Source organism: Poecile atricapillus, chromosome 2 (genome assembly GCF_030490865.1).
Source record: "Poecile atricapillus isolate bPoeAtr1 chromosome 2, bPoeAtr1.hap1, whole genome shotgun sequence".
NCBI classification, from domain to species: Eukaryota; Metazoa; Chordata; class Aves; order Passeriformes; family Paridae; genus Poecile; species Poecile atricapillus.
The window spans coordinates 52,445,684-52,466,784 of NC_081250.1; the positions used below are offsets into that span (position 1 = coordinate 52,445,684).

The 21,101-nt window shown below is 41.6% G+C and overlaps 1 protein-coding gene across 7 annotated transcripts in view; it reads left to right on the plus strand.

Moving 5' to 3' along the window:
* LOC131576565 (cytochrome c oxidase assembly factor 1 homolog) overlaps nucleotides 1-21,101 on the plus strand; it is a 51,789-nt gene that overhangs the window by 22,864 nt on the left and 7,824 nt on the right. For 3 of the 7 annotated variants that reach the window (XM_058833406.1, XM_058833407.1, XM_058833409.1), the window contains exon 2: nucleotides 5,238-5,441. The exons of 2 other annotated variants lie outside the window; for them this stretch is intronic. The gene's annotated coding sequence lies outside the window, so the exon portion shown is untranslated. Of the gene's footprint in view, nucleotides 1-5,237; nucleotides 5,442-14,513; nucleotides 14,593-14,984; nucleotides 15,117-21,101 lie in introns of all 7 variants that reach the window. 2 more of the 7 variants (XM_058833412.1, XM_058833410.1) reach the window with 2 other exon arrangements.

Sequence of the window (21,101 nt, forward strand, 5' to 3'; positions counted from 1 at the left end):
ATTGCTATTGCAGTGGTTCTGTTGGCATCAGGCTGGGACATCTGATGTGGCAATGTTGAGTCACAGCAGCATTTAATCTTGTGTTGCCACACATGATGAAGCAGGCCTGATGCATTGTTATTCTGTTGGTGATTCCAGGTAAATTTCAGCAGAACTGAGAGAGATGGAAATAGATACTGAGAATTGCTGCAGCCTTCACCCTGAAATGAAACTCCAAAAGAGCACAGCAGTTGTCCGATGACTGTTTCAACTATTGCCTGACTTTGCATGCATCATTTAGTGTTTCTCTTCTTCCTTCTTTTCTTTCTTCCTTGCTTTCTTCCTCTCTTTCTTTCTCTCTTGTAAATAATTTTGACCAAATTTTTAGAAAAGTACTCCCTGTACGTCTCAAAAATTAATGTTTCTCTGACTTTTACAAAGAGAGTAGGGGGAAAGAACAAACCCCAGGCAACTCACTGCTAAGTTTTGAATTTGACGTGCAGAACAACAAATTTGTCCAAAATGAGCTTTGCTTTACTGTTAGTCATTTGTACCAACCTGCAATTAAAAGGCTCAGCATTTGTTCTCATCACTTTCTGAAATTACATTTTCCACTTCCTAGGCCCTGGCCTCAGGGAGTGGATTTTTGAAGCAATCATGCCTTGGTAATTAATGTTTAAAGATGAATGTTGCAACTTCTAAAACAGTGTTGCTGAGTAAACATACAGCAAAAAGAATACAAAAACTGCAAGCTTTTTATGAAAAACTGCAGACTTTGGAGGTGTTACCCTTACAGCTTTCAGCTGCAGTGCATTCGATTACCCCTTTCTCCATTCTTTCAGGCAGAGGGGACAGCCATGCTTAAAAAAAAGAAGAGAAAAATAAATATCACATCTAATCTGTCCTTTCTTTGTGTTACTGACTCATCACCCCAGAAAGCTTGCTGTAAATTATTAACTCATACAGAGAGAGAGAGGAGCCAAATCTTTGGCATCTTCTGTAGCTATAACATGACCATTTTGGATTTTTGCAAGAGTGGGAGGACAAGAAATAAAATATGAAGAGAGGAAGGGATAAAAATGGAAGGGGAAGTTCCCTTCCTATGTCACATCCCTTGATTTGTCATGAGTCTGTCTTTTCTCTGTAGAAGCCACAGCTTCCAGTCTGTTACTAAGCTAGCTGCATTTACCTGTGACAGCAGCCCATCTTACACAGGGCTTCTGTATGTGACAGAAGTGCTCCTCAATACCATTAGCTGAATCTCTCATTGCAACATTTTTTTGTGCTGTAAAACCTCAGTTGCTGTATCACCTCTTTCTAACATAAATCCTTAGCAACTGAAAAGGCAAGTTGGGAAAATCAACAACTTCAGCATTTCAGGAAGGAGAAAAGGTAGTCTGGATTGAGACTGCCTCCCTACTTCAGGCATCTGACTTGGGCATTGCAATCCTGATTCAGACCTTTTGGAAGACACACCTCATGTCCAATGTTTCACAATAGGTTGGCATGAGGCGGGCAGCTGTCTCTTCACCTGGGACTCCTAAGATAGGAAAAGTGGGAAAGCACTTGTAGTCTTGTGAGTGATTTCTGTAAAAAGGGGCATGGGGATCCCACTCTACCATGGGAAAGGTGCTGTTTTTCATACACAGAAGTCTTTTCTGATCTAGCAGGAGCCGGTGACAAAATCATAAACAGATCAGCCGGAACAAGAGCAGAATGCTGCTTTGGACTAGTTCTCCTTGTTTTGGTTTTCTTTTCCCTCTTCTTTTCTTTCTTCCAGAAAAGAGAATAAAATTACCAAACCAACACAGAACTGGGAGGTTAGCTAACCAAGTTTGAAGCAAGTTCTTTGGGCTTTGTTACTCTGATATTCTTTTTGCTCAGGAGAAACCAAAACGCAAAGACCCTTTTGAAGAACTCCATGTGTCTGATTCTGCATTTAAGTGGAAAAATGGAACCTCTCAAATAATCTTGCCTTTCTGGAAGTGAAGTTCAGGCTTTAAGAAAGATTAGTAAAAGACTCATTAAGCACTAGTCATACTCATTTGGGTAACAGGCAAGTTTCTGCCTGTGCTCACTTCTAGTATTCATAATGAATGTGTATTAGTGACTTCCTAAGCAGTAATTCCAGCAGAAGAGTAAATGAAGTATTGTCTTCTGCTTTAATAATTTTCCTCTTTTTTTAGCATTGTTTATATACCATCATCCATATACTGATACATTAACTGGATACCAGTGCTTGGCTGTTTTGTTATCCATTGCTTTAGTTATCTGTCCGGACCCTTATCCTAAAAGGATTAATCTAAATTTAAAATGATTTTGCTGTTGAAGCACAGTGGTTTTGAATGGTTTTGTTTGTTTTGGTTTTTATAACCTCCTTTAAGATTTTCCAGTAAAGATGAGGGCTTATTTCTACTAAATTTATGTGTGCTTGTTCAAAATTGCTTGCTTGTGTTTTTTAATGTTGATTTTTCAGAGATCTCTTAAAAAACACAAGTCCAGAAAGCACTTCTGCAAGGTGTCGGGTGCTTCAGTTGCACTTTGTGTTTAACATGACACAGATCATTCAGCATTTTGCTAAAATGAAGCAAATGGAATGAAAAATGCTTTGGTATTAAAAGCATTAAAAGTGTGTCTTTCAAGAAATGTTTAATCCTAAACAGATCATTCAAATGGAGTGTAATAAAGACTACTGCAGCTAATGAAAAGGTTTTGTTCAACTCAGTGGGTTCTCAAACAGGCAGAGATAATACGCTTGCCCTTGCTAACAGTGTTCACTTAGCTGTGTTTCCCTTCGTAGGCTGGAAATTAGATTTCCTTCTCCATTGTTTATATAGAAAAACTCAAACTATTCAAGAAGATCATGTGGGAGCCACTGTTTTTAGAAGAAAGAGCTGCATTTGAATAAAAGATACCTCCCAACTTCATGTTTAGCCACCTAGCAGTAGCCAGAATAAGCATCCTTACCATGTTTTTGAGCTGAAGCCCTACAGCAGGCCATACATGTCTGCTACACACCCCCCATGCTGCAAGGAGGGACTGTATAAGAGCCTGCATCAATAAACAGCAAGCAGTCAGCCCCTGTGCCAGCTCACATGTGGGTGTGAGCCTGTGCATTAAGCCACCCAAATTTATACACCTAAGGTTAGAAATGTCTACCTTTTATTTTTTCCTGTGCTTAATTCCCAGCTTATTCCAAATGCTGTTCCCAGATGTAACACACTTCATTCTTACCTTGCCTACGTTGAAGGCTTTGGACCGTAATTGACTAGGCTCCCAACACCTTCAGCTGTCTCCAGACCACACTTAAATTGGTACATCTTTGTGTAGAGTGCATTTTGAAAGATCTATGACTGTTGATTTCCAAGGCTGTTTCATAAGGACCAAGACTGAACAAGAAGTAAGGAGAGGCACAAGAGCAGATTGATCAGAGGCATAGCCCCCAAATATCAGGGATGAGGATGAAATTAAGGGATCTGGCTTTTTACTTGCACTGCAGCATGATTTGGTCCTTGTTTGGTTTTGTCTCTTTCTTTTCCTTACTTCTTCACTTTAGAATTAAAATGGCCAAGGTATTCTATGCTCCAAATTTATTTTCTTGTTCTGAAACTGGCAGAGTGTACTGTAGATTTTTCTTAAGGAAAACTTTCTCTAAACCTTTCTCTAAAGGTGCCACACAGAGAAAGCTTCTCTCCAGGAGTATAGGGCAGGGAGAAAAAAACTCTGTTAGTGACCCTTTTGCTATGTAACCTTTCCTTAAAATGCCAGCAACTGAGAGAGAACAACAAATATTGGAAGAGAAATGTGAAGGACATTATGAAACAAGAAAGTAAGAAAAGGGATCTGCTCAGACAAGTTTCTCAGGAAAGGTGATGTAATATGTACTGTAGAAAATCCTAGCAGTTGACATAACAAAGGTTCTTTCTAAATAGCTGTGGATGCCAGCAAGCTGGGAGAAGCAGAGTGTACAACTGGGAATACAGCTGAGCAGACTGTTTTGTCCAAAAGAAATGTAGTAGGTGTAAAACTTCTTTTCAGAAGATGTCATTGAAGTTTAATTGGAAAGTGTCCTTTTAAGTAAGGCTGAGTGACCACTGAAAGTCTCATTTCTGTTGAGGCTGTTCTTGGTGATACTCTAAGATTAACTCATGCAGGCTGGCAGTACTCAAGAGACTGCTGTTGGGATGCCACGGTACACAGTTCTGTTGCAAGTGCTCAGTCCCATTCATAGACTTTGCTGATGTTTATCAAGGTTTTTAACAGCTGTCTTGAGAATTGCCCAACTTTTTATTGACTGACTTGCTCAAATATCATCGTGGTTTCCTGTATAAATGACTGTTCTCAACATGTGTTCTGCGCATATCCACATTTGTATACATAAAATCTGGGAACCTTCCTCTCTGTTATAAGAGACCTGACAGAGACACACAGGGTCTTTGAGATAATGAAAATATTAAAATTTTGTGGTAGCACATGGCTGGATATTGGAGAACATCTAGATCTTCTCTGCAGGGGAAAGGCTGCAGGGAACTATGTTCTGTGTCAGCCTTGGAGGCTCCAAAAGGCCCAGATCTGGAGTATATCAGGTGTTCTTATTCTATACAGCTTACAAATTTTAAGGTCTGGGTTGTAGACTGAAACCTTAAAAATCACTGGTTCCTCTGCTTTGTTCCTCCTGGTAATTATAGAGCAAAATACTGCGTGTGCAGAGACAGATACATACAAAGTGTCATTAGAAGTGCCATTTTCAGGTAGCTTAGTTCATAAAAGTTGGATAAACTGCCAAACAAGAAGTCCCAGCTCATGAACTATTGTGGATTTATTCATCATTACAAACAGAGGAAGAACTGTATAGGAAGAATGTCTGTTATGAAAATTATATTTAGTTATAGGGCTGACATACATGGTTTGTTACCTCCTTTTTATGAATACTGTTAGCACCGTTCAAGCAGCCAGCAGGCATGGTTTCATACAGAAGAGCGTACGGTTATTTTCATAAGGTTTTTATGAGTAAGGCTTGAGAAGAATGCAGGAGATCCTTAGTGTTTTTGATGACACTGCTGTCATGTCAAAACTACCATGTACCAACTTCTCTCTTTACAATAAATTGGTTATAAGGAAAACTAAGGCAGTAGGACTGACAGTGCTAGATGTCTTGGAATGGGAGGTTGAGTGACCATGTTGAATCCTTAGGAATGTTTGAATATTCTTCCCATCTCTGTTACATACCCACTCCTGCATTTTCTCTTTTGTTTTAGGTGGAGTCTGGATAAGAGCTGTCAGGAGGGCTTTTTAGCCAGTTTGAGTCTGAGTGATAGCAATCTTCAAGTTTTAGAGGTTTAGAGGAGTGGCACCAAAAGGCCTGTTGTTAACACTGAGTGCTTTGCAGGACAAGTAGCACTCCCTGCTTCCTCAGCTGCCTGAAAATCAAGCCATAGATACTGACCTTCAATCCAAATAAGGTAAGTCAAGCCCGTATCAAGCATGACCGAGTTTAAAATATGGTTATCAGGCTATCATGCAACTGTTTGAAATGAAGCCAGGGAAAAATCACTAGTGCATAGTGATGTGCAGAGGTCACTAATATTGCCTAATCTCTCTCCCTATTGTGCTAAAACTACAGTAAATGATGTTTTGTCAGTACACCCTAGTGCTGTGCTGAAGTCAGGCTGCATTTCAAGAGCTTCCTGAGTTAACAGCAGTGCTGAGGCTGGAAAACTGCAGTAGATCCACAGGAAAAGCCTTGCCCACTGCAAAAAACAGATATGCTTCTTGGCCATGACAAAGGTTCCAGATTTTTTTGTGCAGCTTCAGTTTATTTTCTAAAATGCAAAGTGTAGCAGACATCTAAGCTGATTACTTAAGAGAATAAGTGGTTTTAATCAGTCTACCTTTTTTTTTTTACTGAGGTAAAAAACCCAAGGATCAGACTTGTTACCAATGAAAGTAACAGCAGGCTATTCCTAAGGACACAGTCTCCAGAAAGGTTACTGTATACCTTAAGAGACCTTCCAAAAGTAACCTTTAAAAAAAAACCCAAACCCATCCCTTCATCTGCGATGAAGGGTATCCCTAAGTGTCCCTAAAGTATCTCTTAAGGTTACTGTATGTCTAAAGAGAAACCATTCCAAATCCTCAATTTGGGTGTTTCTTGTCATTTGCTGAGCTCAATTTAACAGAAAGTTTCCCCCAGCTAAGACTTGTTGCAGCAGTGATGGGGTAGGAGGAGCAGAGCTGCTGGCTGCTCTCATTTGGCGTAGAGATGAAATCCAGGCTCCAGTTAGCCTTTAGGCCAACATTGGATAAAATTCTCATGCCACACTCACATATGAAGCCCTTTTCCATTCCTACATAACCCACATGTATATTCTTGTTTCTCTATAAAAGTCCATTTGTGGCTTTAAAAGCTCATGTCAGATATGAAGCTATTTAAATCTTTCATGATTTCATATGTTTATTCTTTTGACATTCTGAGCACAGTTGCTAAAAGTGTGAGAACAGTTGATGCTTCTGTTTGAATTTCTTCACCTCCACTCCTCAACCAGATGACATTTTAAGCTTTAATTGTATAGCAGGGAGCACATTAAACATCAGGACTGAGAGAAATGGGAAACAACATGATGGAACTGCAGCTTTAGCTGCTGCAAACAGCCTAAATCTCCATATTAAAAATCAAATACTTTTTTTGGTTTAAAGTGTGAACAGTCCCTCAAAAAGCTACGTGAGATCCATTTTCTGGGTGATGGAATGTATGCCTGCCTAGTTTGCTTCCTATGAGGTTATTAACACTTGCTGCATCTGTAACTGGTGGTTATTGAAGGAAGGACTTAACTCCTTTCCAGAACCCTGTGACTAATCAAAACATTGCCATTAACATCTAATGAGAAAGTTGTTGCTTTCACCAATAAACTGACTTAGACTCTTAGTCCCCTAAAGCACAAATGGCACATACTGCATCATAGTTAACAAGCAAATTTTGGAAAAAAATACAGTCAGAGGAGTGCAGCTTGTTGCATAAGCTCAAAATGACTGGCTAATTTCTTCTTACTTTCCCCACCAGTAGTGGATATTACGTATGCTAACTAGTATTCATCTCTCAGTAAAGTATCCAGACCTTGTAGGGCCAGTTCTTTCTTCCAGTAAGACTTCTGCATCATAAAGCAACCCAGACAAAACATGCCCAGGGGAAAATCCCATGCATATAGAAGCTTCCAAGCCTTTTCAGCCATTTGCTCCCCTAGCTGCTTGTCTTGGGTGGAAGAGAGTGGCCTGTTAGAAAGGAATGGCCAACATAAATGGAAAAGAACAAGTAAGACACTTCGGGGTGTGTCTAATGGATCCAAATATCCAGGAGAACAAAGGAAGTATTCCCCCTTATCTGTGCCAGACTTGCACAGAGGAGCTAAACTGGTAACTTTTAGCTCTGTCAGCCAATTCTGCTGTTTTGGAGATGGGACTGGGTTTATACTGAAGAGGCATCACATGAGGAGAGTAATATTTTCGATATTGTGGGTCCTCATTACTACATTTAAAAATATTTTTAAAACTACCACAAAAGAGTTTCACAATGCGTGTACTGAGAGAACAGTAAGAGCAGTGAATAGTGCATTTTATTGCAAATGCTTAATTTAACAAAGGTTAAATATACATCTGAACACTGTCACTTTGAGATACATTCCTAATCTAACTTTGCCCCTGTTTATAGAGGTATAAATCAAGAACTATTCTGCTGAAGTCAGCAAGGTTGTTACCTGGTTTTAAACTCAAAAGAGATGAAATCATGCTTTTTACTTCTACAGGAAATCCCATTCAATTCAGTATGAATACAACAGTACATTTAAGTGCAATGCAAAAACTGAGACAACTGGAAAATCCATGTCCTAAATTCAGTACCAGGTTCTGGAGCTGAATTTCCATCTGAGCGCTCATGAACATTGCAACATCAGATCTTTTCCTGAAGTGTAATCTAGTTTATTTTCCCCAGAAAATATATTCTCCTTTTTGTAAACAGAAGCCACATTAAATACATGGTTCTCTTCTGAACAAATATCTCAAAGAGCATACCTTATATGTATTAAAAAAACAATAACCCACAAACTACTGTTTTGAAGCTAAATGCACGTTTTTAGTGTATCAGCATTTTCATTCCATGCCATTTTTTTGCTTAATGGAAAATGCGCACCCTTAGGAGAACAACAACTATGATAAGTTGTTAAAAACCAAATTGTCTAGGAAGATAATTTTTCCCATTATGAAAGTGGCTTGTCAGATATTAGTGAAATGAATTAGTCACTTAGCACACCTTTCACAACCTCTAAAAATTAGATTATGTCTTATACATTCCCATGAGTAATAGAAGCAGTTCTCCTCTTTGTATATACAGTAGTATCACTCCACAGTTTCTGATTATGTTTTATTCACATGGAAGCATAAATCGGTCATAAATCAGTCCAATGCCTAAAACTAACCAAACCAGTTCATATTTCTCACATGAGCTATTCTTTTTGCATGCCCTTCCAGATTAAACATTTCGTCTTGTGATATAAAAAGATTCCAGGTACATAGTATTCAATGGAAAAAGGTGACAGCATGACATTTAGAAGATGTATGCATGGGGGAAAAAAAGGAAAGTGGGAAAACAACAGGAAAAGAAAGGAACATTTGCTTATGGCCTTCTCAGTAGAAGAAAGTAAATTGAGCAATACCTACCCAGTTTATCCTGTGATTTATCCCTCTGATTTCTGGAACTATTCAGAGTAGAGGAGGTGCAAGCAGGACCTCATCAGTGTATGTCAATATGTGAAGAATATGGAGCCATGTTCTTTCCTGCAATACCCAGGGATGGGACCAGAGGTGATGGGCATAAGCTGAAACACAGGAGATGCAATCTGAACATTAGGAAATGTTCAACTACTGGGAAATGTTCAACAACTGGGAGGTTGACAAGGAGCTACCACAGGTTGCCCAGAGAGGTTGTGGAGTCTCCATCCTTGGAGATCCTCAAAAGCTGTCTGGACACCATCCTAGACAACTGTAGGCAACTGCCTTTGAGCAAGGGTACTGGCCAAAGTGACCTCCAGAGATCCCTTCTGATCTCAGCCCTGCTGTGATACTGTGATGCTGCTTTGGTCTCTAGTCAGTTGGAAAGGGAGGCAGCTCATTTTCTTAGTTGACTCCCTTCAATCAGCAGCAGCAAATTTCAGAAATGCAGAGGGCACTCCAGCAGCCAGGAGATCTGGAAGACACCCCAAGAAGCATATAGAATTTGCAGTGGGAAGGAATGGAATGCTTGTAGGGTCGGGATAGACAACTTTACATCTGGCAAATTAATAGAAACAAAGCAGAAGGGCAAGAATTGCATGTTACTTCCACTTCATTCACTCTGAGAAACATTCCCATCCATTTTGTTTCAGAGAGGGGACTGTGATGTAACTAATAAATATACATCAAGTGTCATCTGATGATTACAGCTTTGTGCCAGGGGCTTTGGGAGCACAGGAGGAATGCTGAGAATGACTGCGAGAGGACTTGTCATGTACAAAAGCAAAGCACAGAAATCTGGATGCCTGAATTTTATGACATTTAATTTCCGTGCAGACAGCTGAGACCTTGGAGGTTTCTGGGACTATAATTGCGTTCTCCAGACTGATTTACCATATCATTCTCCTGCACAGAATGAAGCTAAGCACATTAAGGGGTGCTTAGGTCCAGGACCTTTATAGTGCCAGTTGCTGATGCTGCAACACTTAGCTCTGGCCCTAGGCAAGAATCCCAGACTTTGGGGCTGCACTGTGTTCACACTGTTCACACAGTAAAAAGGGTCACACACCTCCCCCATCTCCTGTGACTAGCTTGTCTTCTTGAATGCCAGCTCTCCTACCTGTTAAAAAATGTCTGAGCTGAACTTAATGCAGTGTAGGGCAGCTGAAAAAGTTAAAAGGCAAGTTCAGTGCCAGGTTAAACACTGCATCCTTTTCTTGGATCATCACCTTCCTGGTACAGCTTCCCATGAGCAGGCAAGACAATGGAGCTATTTCTTTTTCTTCCTTAACTGAACATTGCAAAAGGACAGCACCAGGAGGCTGAAACTTTCAAAAGCATGAACTTTGTAATGCTGAATTCAAGAAAAATTGCAGCACTTTCAAATCACACCTGGCACATTAAGGTAACCCTGAAAAGCAAGATACAGTGGTGCAAATGCAGCTTTAATGTAGAAGTAACAGGTTTCTGTCTGAAATGCAACATTTTACCAAGTTCCAAAGATGGCATTTTGTCATACTCTGCAGTAGACAATGCTGTTGTCAAATAGGGTGGTGCTGCTGGAAGTGGAGGAGCTCTTTTCACATCTTTCTTTAGGCTATTTCAGCTTCTAATAAATACAAGTGCCTGTTGAAAAGCTCTGTGCTAAAGTGCCAGGGTTTCTTTAACGGGGAGCTCAGAGGAGCACTGCTAGGGTTAACGTACTGTTTTTCCCAGGCATATACAAGTGTATTTCAGAAGGCACTATGCAAATAGTGTTCACGGAGTTTATAATTTCCTGTTGGAACAGCAAAGAAAAGAAGGTCATTGATTTAAACCAGAGAATACAAATTATTTCCTGCCCACAAAGTTGCCAAATGCTTGGAGTTATTGATTTCTTTTCCTCCCTGCTGCTAACCAAACACTTCTGGTCCTGTCATGGACATCACCGGCTTATTGACTAAGTAAAACATAACCCATTAAGCTGAACATTTTAAAAATAATAGAAAGAAAATTATAGTGGCTTTGGTAAAACAAAATTAAAAAACTAGAAAGCCAAGGAGAGGAGAAACAGTTCCTGAAGTTAATTAACTTCTATGTAGATTCAAGTTTCTGCAATACAGGTGTGCATCCAAATGAGAGAACAAGGAATAAATTGAAAGATGACTCAGGGAAAAAAGCCCAAAAGTTCTTTCCTAAAGAAGCCAAAAAGAGGAGGGTGAAGGGAAGCATGAACTTCATATTTTAAGACTCCAAGTAAAAGAAAAAAATACTGCAAAATTGAGATTGAAAGGGTAAAACCATGTGGCAGCAGCATGGTGAAGGCATGTTTTTATTTATTTATTTACTTAGTAGCAGCAGGAGGTCTGTCCTATTGTCTGAATTTTTATTTCTGTTTAAGCCAGGGCTGAGCACAGCTGATGCCTGGCCTTGGAACCTGTCAGTTTGAAGATAACATGTACAGTATTAATAAATGTAGAACAATACTTGCTGTCAAGTTGGTTACAAGGCAGTAGTTCACTGAAGGGGGCCTGACAATGTCAAAAAGCATTAGACCAGAGCCAGCAAATGCTTTATACTCTACAGCTGAACCCAAAAGATGAATTGATGCCCTGAATCTGACTTTAAGGCATCTGTCTGCTCTGGAGAGCAGGGAACAAGTTGCTTTTCCCTCCTCCTCCAGCCATCTGCCTACACGAGGCAGGCAAGGACCAGGACACAAGAGAACAAATCCTAATGTGCTGTAGATAGACAGGGATACCTTACATACAAAATAGTATTTAGAAGTAGGAGAACATACTCAGGAGACGTGTTTAGAGGAAACTCTGAACAGCAGGAAGACAGCTACCAGGCTAGGACACTGCAGAGAGGACTGGCTTTCCCCTGGGACTGGCTGTTGCAGGTGGCTTCCCTGGATAAGAGCCTTGCAGTCCTTTGGTGTGAGAGTCAGCAGTGAGAGAAGAGCCAGTGGGAAGAGACAGCAGGAGGGAAGTAAACAAGCAGATTACAAAGTGATGATATGTGAGGGGATCGGTCTTCTGCAGTGGCTTAGAGGAAGGTGTGACTGTTTCCTCCACCCCCTCACCTTCATGCCTGTTGACTGAAGAATACTATTAAGGCAGGTAGTCACAGAATATTAATGACCTGTTAACAGCTTCTTTAATTTTCTAATAAGTGCCAACTGCAGCTGCTATAATTATTCTGCTGGTCCTACAACATGCCCTGTGCCAGACTGCAAAGTTGTTTTTTTTTTTGTCTGGAACACCTTGTCATGCTCTGAACACGTGTATACTGCATATGGGCAATTGCATGCCTAAGTAGAATGACATCTTAGGCTGTCAGAGCACTTTGCAGACATTAAATATTGGTATCTTCCAGCAAAGTAGGAACCAGGAAGTGTTTAGTCACTTATTTTTGTATGTGTGAATTGAGACACCCAAATTTTATAGTTTTAGCCACAGTGATACAGTGAGTCAGTTCCCTGAGCTGCTTGTGAAACCTGGGAGCTCTGTCCTCTGTCTTCTGCTTTGTTTGTGCTGGTATCATATGAACTGCAAAAGTCACAGATAGGTTGCAGATAGGTAACACTAAGCAGGGGCTCTTTCTATGTAAGCAGAGGTCTCTAGGAGTAGCATTGTACAAAAGTGATGGTATCCATCATTCTTCCTAGTTCCCACCACCACAGAGCTGAGTATTACATGATGGGAAAACAAAACATGAACAAACAGAATGGATTGTAGCCCACCTATGTGTCTCACATATGCCACTTTTATCAAATTTCATTGTATTGTGCCCTTGGTAATCTAGTGTTTAATCAACAAGCCCCACAGACAATTGGGGTTTATTACCACTTTATGAGGAAGTAGTGTATGTTGTTAGCAGCCCTGTTTGAAAGCTGCTAGTGAGAATGTGTCTTGAAAATGCTATAAAGCAGATGCTGAATTTTCAAAGATCTTTTTGAAGACGATGATCCTGCAAAGGTGTCACCTATTGAGCACACATAAAAGCACACAATATTTTGAAAGATCTCACCCATCAACAATATATAAAGGTGTGGTGTGTGCTTTTGTCCAACTTTTGGACTATCACACCTCCTTTCTGGACAAAGCCCTATGCTGTAGTTTTTTTCCATAAAGGAAAGCTTGTTCCCATATCTCTAAAGGTAGGTTTGCTGTAGGAAGCAGCCCTGGAGTTGTGCAGAATCTGTCTAGTCTGGCATGTTTTAGCCTAAGAGAGGGAATGGGCAGGGAACAGGGAACAAACAGCCCAGGTCTCTGAGAATCAAGTGCCTGGCCTGGTACCAGCTTCCTGTGAAGTTGTTCTGTTTTTCTGCCATAGCTCTGCAAAATGAAAAAAAAAAGAAATTAAATCCTGTATTCCTTATCAGGAGCTATTGAAAGACTGAAGATCTAGTGAATCACATTCAACATATTAAACAGAGAAACATCTATTCCTTAAAATCTTTTCCACACATATTCTGAGGAGGAAAATACAGATTGCAGTCAGCTGTTCTCTGAAATTCCTCTTGTCCTGACTCATATTTGGAATGGAATCTGATTCATGTCCAGCTATCTTGTGAGAATCCAGTATAACTTCTCCTTTTTCCAAGGGTGGATGAATAAATCAGTAGCTACTCCCCAGATGAAGTTAAAGGTCTTACTCCAGGTGCTGTATTTGCAGTGTGGCAGGTCACATCACTTCCTTTGCCCTTTTGCACTCTCCATCTTGCACAGCTCTGTGCACAAGTTAACAAGCTGGATCTCTCTGAACAGAAACCCTCAAGTACTATGGGAACTTCTTTTCTTTCCATTATTTTTAATGGTTCCCATCATAATTATTTTTTCCTTTTTTTGTCTTTCTGATAATAGAATGTTTCTAGGTCAGAATCCCAGTTGGTCTTGTGCTGGTTTTGGTCCCCAATGCTTATTAAAATGTCACGAGTCTTTGAGGTTAGCTTTTCCCCAGATCCTAATTTGTGTTAGCAGATTTAGCTGATACTGAACCAGTTCTGCTCATATGAGCAAGGACCAACTTCTGGAACCGATCCAGGTGTCCAAGATATTTGAAAGTAATTAGTTTTCTTTAAAGCCTTGGACTGTAAGTGTTGATCTGATATATTTAAAAGGGGCTTGACTTTCAGAAGGGTAGAGACCTTTTCTGAAGGAGAGATCCTTCTGTGAGAGTATAAAAAAGAACGCTTGAAATAAACTTAACCCATCTGAGAGGAACTGGGGTGGCATTTTTTTTTAGTTTTGGTTTTCAGTGGGAAGTAGGAAGAATAAGAGCAAGGTGTTTGTTAAGTGCCAAAACTATGTGCTGCTGTAATATTATATAATAAAAAGCATTAGATTAGCAAGGTATTTGGGCACAGGACTGCAGACCTTCTCAGTTCCACCAATATTTTTAGAAGCTTTGTAAATCAGGCTCTGTGCAGACCACAGCAGAACAAACCACATCTTTTACCTCCTCATTTCCGGAGGCAGACAACGGAGCAAACATCATATGATTTACACTATGTTGCTGCTTTAAACACTTTTTCCCTGTGACTGTCTCCCCTGGCATTCAGTTTGTTTTGGTCACTGTCTACTGCATGTCTGTTTAATGCATGCATGTAGATGGTATTATTGAAGTCAGAAAGATTACAGACAAGCATAAGCCTTATCACAATTGGAGTTAGAGATGGTAAACTTCCAGGTTGGTACTGATTTTTAACACAGCCACATAGAGTTCCTGCCCCAATGATACCTGCAGTACTTCTGTCAACTTCTGAGACCATTTTCTTTTCCTTTTACTAGGTAAAGTGTAACCTGTTAGCCAAGAAGGTTATCACAGATTCCTGGTGATTTTTGATTCTTTCACACATCTCAGAATTTAGTAAGTTGACTTAAAGCTAGATTGCATATTAGTTTTGGCATTGAGATTTTGTCAGTGTCTTCAGCATAATGAGTGTATTGGACGTAGATAAATGCCCACAAACTGTCAAGAAAGATAAGTAGTTATCACTGCATATCAATTGCAAACTCTTTCCATGAGAAATTATTTTGTACTCTTCCCTGCTCTCTTACCTTGCAGGTTCAGTGAACCTATTCTAGGCAGTTATGTATGGGAAACACACATCACACTATGGAAATCTCACTGGCTTGACAATCCCTTTCTGCTAAGCACAGAGTGCTGTTCCCTCTTACCATGACAGCATGAGACAGTCAAAGGACTCTATTTGCTATTTCTTTATACAATTCTTTTGTTTTAACATGCCCGTTTGGAAGTTGGCCTGTGTGGCAGGCTGCAGGGAGGGACAGGGACAGCATAGAGCGATTCTTTGGAACCTTGGATTGCAGCACTAATGACCTCACTCGCAGCAGCAAGGAAGCCAAGAAGCTGTCACACAGCTTTCTCAGGTAAACCACTCACTGTTAAACCCATAAACACCACTGATCTTTTCTTCTTGCACCTTGGATGCAACTTTTTCATTTACCCTACTTATGAATTCTTACACTTAAATCCTTTGTAATTCACCTTTAAAATGCAAAAGATGAACATTCACACCTTCTTCCCCCCTCCATGGTGTCCAATTACAGAAACATACAATTAGAGATGTTAATGACAGATTATTAGGCATTAACCTATAATGCCATCCTCCAATAGCAGCAAAAATGGGTCACACTGTAGGTATAATTATCCTGGTTCTCTAATAATACGCCCTGGTCGTGCCTTATTTCTGTGATATATCCCTTGTATTTCAGTACAAAGTATGGACAGCTCTAGTCGTGTTGGAGCGTGATCTGGAGCAGGCTGTTGAACTGTTGGCACGTGGGCCTGGCCTTCAAAGAGACTGAACAAACTAGGCTTTAGCATCTTTCCAACTTAGAGAAAACCAATAAAGGATTTTGGCACCTGCCTTTGTTACCCACAGTTAGGAGAACAGGCTCTATTCACAGAGGGATAAACCAAGGGAAAGAAGGAAACAGCAGGAATCCTTGGACAATAGGAATGGTGGCCCCACTGCTTCTGTGTGCTCAGCACCAGGTTGGTGGTGCAATATTCTTCAGGGAAGAGGGCACACAGAGGGGTGAAGGGGGGGGGGGAGGGATGGGCTGTAGGAGGAGAAATGCAGTGCAGGTGAGCCCACCGGATGAGACAGTGCAGCTTAAGAGCACAAAGGGAAGTTGTGCTGTGATGGAAGAAAATAAATTCTATTCTGTAAATAGAATAGAAAGATGAAAATAAGAGTGCCCAAGAGAGGAGAAAAATGAAATGAAACTAAGATACCTGAAGGCACCATGCAAGTTTTGTGCTGAGAAGGCCAGCTGCTTTGTAGTGTGTGCCACAGGAGAAGTGATACAAGAGTGGGGTGGCTCTTTCGAGTCCTTAATCACTTTGTTGACTACTTTCTCTTCCCTTGTTAATTAGGGAGTAGCAACAGCAGAAAATAAACTTAACACTGTTTCTTGGCCTTCTTGCCAGTAGTCTTTCTCATATGTAGAGTGGGCCCCTTAAAACATTCTCACCAGGGCCAGCTACTCAAATCTAGGAACTGATCCATGAGGACATCCTAGAAGAGATTGTTTCAAAGCTGTCTAAAAAGGTGTTTTGCCTCCCTAAATGCCAAAATATGTGTTTTCCGTGCATCTGAAGAACAACTGAAGGGGAAAAAAATAAGAAAAAAAGTATTAATCCTGCTTTTGGTTTGTGAATTAAGCAAACTTTACTACAAGTTTCTGAGGTCTTGGTAAAGACACTGTATACATGCAAAGTCTTTGATGTTTCTGAACATGCTGGCAGGGTCAAAAATTTGTGCTGTTACCTCTCATAAATGAGGTAAACAATATGTTGAGGCTATTTCCATGAAAAAAGGGGAAAAAGATATGCTTTTTTCTGCTGACAGAAGATCCTGTCAGAGCAGGACTGCTGTACTGTCCTGCTTTTGGTGAGAATACTGGTGATGAAGGGATGTTGTAGACAGTGAGTGTCAGAAAGATGTCTCTAAAATGTTGTCCTAGCATGTTATTAGTATAGAAATTGGCGTACACCCAGATGCATGCCTTATGGATCTTAGAAGATCAATGGATGGGCAAGAAAGCAAGAATGTGAAATACAAGTGTGTGCTCGTGTGTGGTTTCCCTGACGTTCCCCTCATCTCCCGTGACTTCCTGGGTGGTTTGCTGAAAAGTTGTGCCTAAGGCAAATTAAAAACCCACCAGCCCAAGGGAGAGTTCCATTGCAGAAGGGTCAGCAGCAATTGCAGTCTTGAAGTTAGATGCTCAGGTCTGTGTTCAGGTCTATTGATGAATTTTAATTTAATTTAATAGTAGTCTTTTGCTGCACCTATTTAGTGTGTCATTCCAGCACCTCAGGACTGCAGTGGTTCAAGGTGGTTTAAAGGCTCCCATTTGCCTTTATTGGTGGCCTGGCACTATGTTGTCCTGGTCAGGTGGGTAGGCAGTGGCCCAGATTGAGATAGATAGCAGTGATCACACCGAATTTGCATTGATCAAGTTGCTTTGCTCTTGTTTCAGACCAGTATTATAGTTTGCACTATGGTCTGTTGTAGAACCCAGAGGCGGGAGATCCTGGTGGAGTTTGGTAGCACAAGGAGGAGGAGAAGGAGGATACTTTCTGCATAGAACCAACCACTCCCTTGCTCAATTCCAGGGAAAATAAAATTAATATTTATGCTTCATTAAAATGTCCTTCTTCTCCAATACCTGCCTTTGGTGGAGGTTCCCAACACCAACCTATGCCACACAAATTTCAGAGATCAAACAGAAAACCCAAATTCACTAAATAAGGGAGACTCTCTTAAGCCAGCCTATTTTTAGAAGATCCTCTGTGGAGAAAACAAAGTCTAATTAAAAACAGCCTTTACTGTTGCATTAACACACCATTTCACATGTGACCCTGGGAGTTGGTTAAATCTTGTTAACAGTCTGAGTCCCACTTAGCTTCAGAGTGAAGCCTTCTCCTCCGTATCCTGCTATTTTCAAGGCACAAAGTGAATATCACTATTATTAGGGTGTTCTGCTCTTTAACATTTATTTTTTGAGAACACTACTTATAATGATTTTTTTAAAGGTCTTTTGGTAACTGTGAGTTCAGTGGTTTTGTTGGTGCTAATCTCCACTTAATCTTTCTTACTACTGCAAATAACGTGGAGGAAATGATGCCTTTACAGAACAGCATTGCTTGTAAATTGTGCTTTTTTCATTACCAGCTGTGGAAAAGTCTATTTTTCCACCAGTTGACTTGCATACTCTGTTAGTGATATAACTGGTTCTCAGGGGAGATCACCACAGATAGCAGCATGAACTTCCTCCTTAGGAGGCAGTTGCATGTTGCATCTGTAAAATTCTTTCAGTTGATCCCTCTGTGGCAAATGAAGTGGAGGGGGTTTGGTCCTTCCCTGTGACAGCCGCTGCAGTTCACAAGTTGTATGTCATGTTCGCAAAGGCTCAGGACAGGAGGCACACCTCTGAGCAGGACTCTGCTTCCCTTCCTTAGGGAGCCACTCCCATGGCACTTCAGCAGCACAGCCAATGGAGCAGCAAACACAGTTGGCCAAAGGACAAAAATCCAACTGACAGACCTTGCAGACCATAAATCCTTATTACATTTTGTTCTTCCGTAAGCTGTCACTATTCAGAAGTCAGCAGCAACTGTGTACCAAAGGATACTCAAGGCTGCAATACTCAAGCATCCATTCCACAGGGGACCAGGATGGCAGGGAAGAGAAGCAGCAGCCCTCTGTGAGGGATGCTCTGGGCTCCAAAGACACTCCTGTCTTTGGTTTTGGAGGCTGGCAAGGAATTATGAGATCGATGGGAGGGTTTGCAGTCTTGAGAGGCTTGTTAAAATGCATAGCTCTGAACCTTTTCCCACAGTGTTCTGTCATAAGACTGGCTTGGGGAAACAGCTGAGAAACAAGTGGGACCAGAACATTAAGGGCTAGACAGGGATGGGGTGTTCCAGCCCATGGGCTTCCAACTGTGACTGAAAATGAGCAATGGAGATGTTACCATGATGAGGACTTCAGTGCACAGCTTGGATGCACCTCAGCTCTCCACATCTCTGCCTCAGCAGGAGCAGCAATAGAAGACAGCTGTGGGCAGGGGCAGCACCTCAGGAGCAGCCAGGCGTGCTGCACGGGGCAGCAGTGCTTAATGGGATCACCATTGCTCAGCTGCCAAGCTCCCTTGCCAGATGGCACTGTCTCTACACTGCAACACTGGAGCGGAGGCGGTGATGAGAGTGTGTGTGAGCATGTGACTGATCAGCAATAAGCCTTTCTTACTTTCAGTCTATCACCTTTGTCTGGTTGTGAGCAGACCGTGAGGCCTAACAAACCTCAAACTCACTGACAGCGAGTTGCAGAGCCTCTAATTTCTGCTGTTTTCTAGGCAGGTCCCCCGAGCCTCAAACAAAACCTCACTGGTGCAAGAACTCACTGTCTTCCCACCCTTACTCAGCAAGCTGCCAGCAGCACCCTCCACCCCCAGACAGTTGCATTCAATTACCCTGAATTTAATTACAGAAAGCAAATTTTTCCTGGCCACAACTTTGAAAGGGGCAAAAACAAATGCTGCAGGTCACAAACTGTTATATCTGATCCTTCCTCCAGATTTACCACGGGGTTTTTTGTCCCGTCCCTGTTATGTGGTGTTGGTGTCAGAGCCTCCTCCTGGCCAGATGAATCTTATAAGAAACTTGGTTATTAATCAGATTTTGCGGGGATTTAAGGAAAGTTGCAAACACAAGCAGGCGAGCAGGAAGTTCTCACTGTCCTTGTGAAATGACTACCACTGTTTCTCTGTAAAACCACACTTACACATTTCCTCTGCTGTAACTCCTCATGCCATTCAAGTTCCCCAGGGGAAGTGAGAAGAAAAAACTTGTCAGAGAAACAGAATAGGAGTGAGAGAGATGATAGCTAACCATACTAATGGCACAATTTAGGCATTTTGGGGCATAAAATAGGCATAATATCACATGCCTCTGTGGGTTGCTATCACTATTAGCCATCCACAAATCTGAAATAATTTAAATAGTAAACTTAAATACTAAGTGGTATTAAAAATCAAGGAAACTAATTAACAAGGAAAGCATTCAACCTAGGAACAGCACACATAACTGAGTGCTAGTGCCAGCAGGGCAGGAGATGAAGTTTATACCCGAGTTGCATTCACAGTTTTGTAGAATCATAGAATATGCTGAGTTGAAAGGGATCCACAAGGATCATGGAGTCCAATTCCTGTCTCTGCTCAGAACGCCCCAAGAATCACACCAGGTGCCCAAGAACATTGCCTGTACTCCTCTTGAACTCAGACAGGCAGTGCTGTGACCACTTCCTTGGAGAGTCAGTTTCCCTCAGTTTAGAGCATGTGTCAGTATTGAGGGCATGTCAGCAGAGTGGCAAGCAGAGGGAGGCTGCCCATGTCACCCTGACCTGGCCACGATGGGAAGAAGTTCTGACACTTGTCTCTCCACCCTTGCTGAGCTGTGGTTGTCAGCTGAACAATACCTGACTAACACATACCTGAGGGATGCTAGAGGTGGTTTCCACAGCAGGGCTCAAGCAGCCTTGCCCGGGTCACATTTCTGTAACTGGCTTGGGCCTTGGTTTATTAATCAGCTCTCATTGAGCGTAGCACTTAAGCCACAATGTCGTGTGACTATTATTGGGGTGTGAAGCATTTGGGACTGGAAGTCCCATACAACTCCCCCTGTTACTCATATACTTGTGTGCCCATTGAAAAAGAAAATATTTTTGCTATTTTTTTAAATTGCTGTCAAGACCCTTCCTCTCTCCCATCCCAGCTCCAAGAGAATCAAGAGCAGAAGCCAATACTCAGATGCTTGTTCAAGTCCCGTCCTGCCACAGCCTGAAGCAAAGTGCTACGCCCCTACTGACAACTCAGCTTGACTCCTACTAACCTGCTGTGGGCAGGAGCATTAGCTCAGGCTCTTCAGTACCCCTCTTACCCAAACTGTGGAAGTGTTTCTTATTCTGCTGGGTCATGCATTCAAATGTCAAAATTGTGACTCATTAAAAGGGCAGGTTTCGGGGATGGCACAGGAAAGAAGAAAAACAGCTTGCAAGAGACTTCCTGTTTATCCACAGCTTGGGAAAAAAATTGACACAACAGAATACACACACCCTGGCTCCATTATCTTTGCTGGCACAGTGCTGGCTTGGCTCTGTCCCTTACCACTCAAGGCCAGATCCATCCCTGCCATGAGCATGTTTACTTTAGAGGAGTTTACTCGAGAGAGAAATCCGGCCCCTGGAGCCTGAATGCTCGCAGTGTGCGAGCAAACACACGGGCACTGGGAGCCCCTGCCACAATGCCACGGCACTGGCCCCTGGCCACACCAGGGAGGTCATTTTC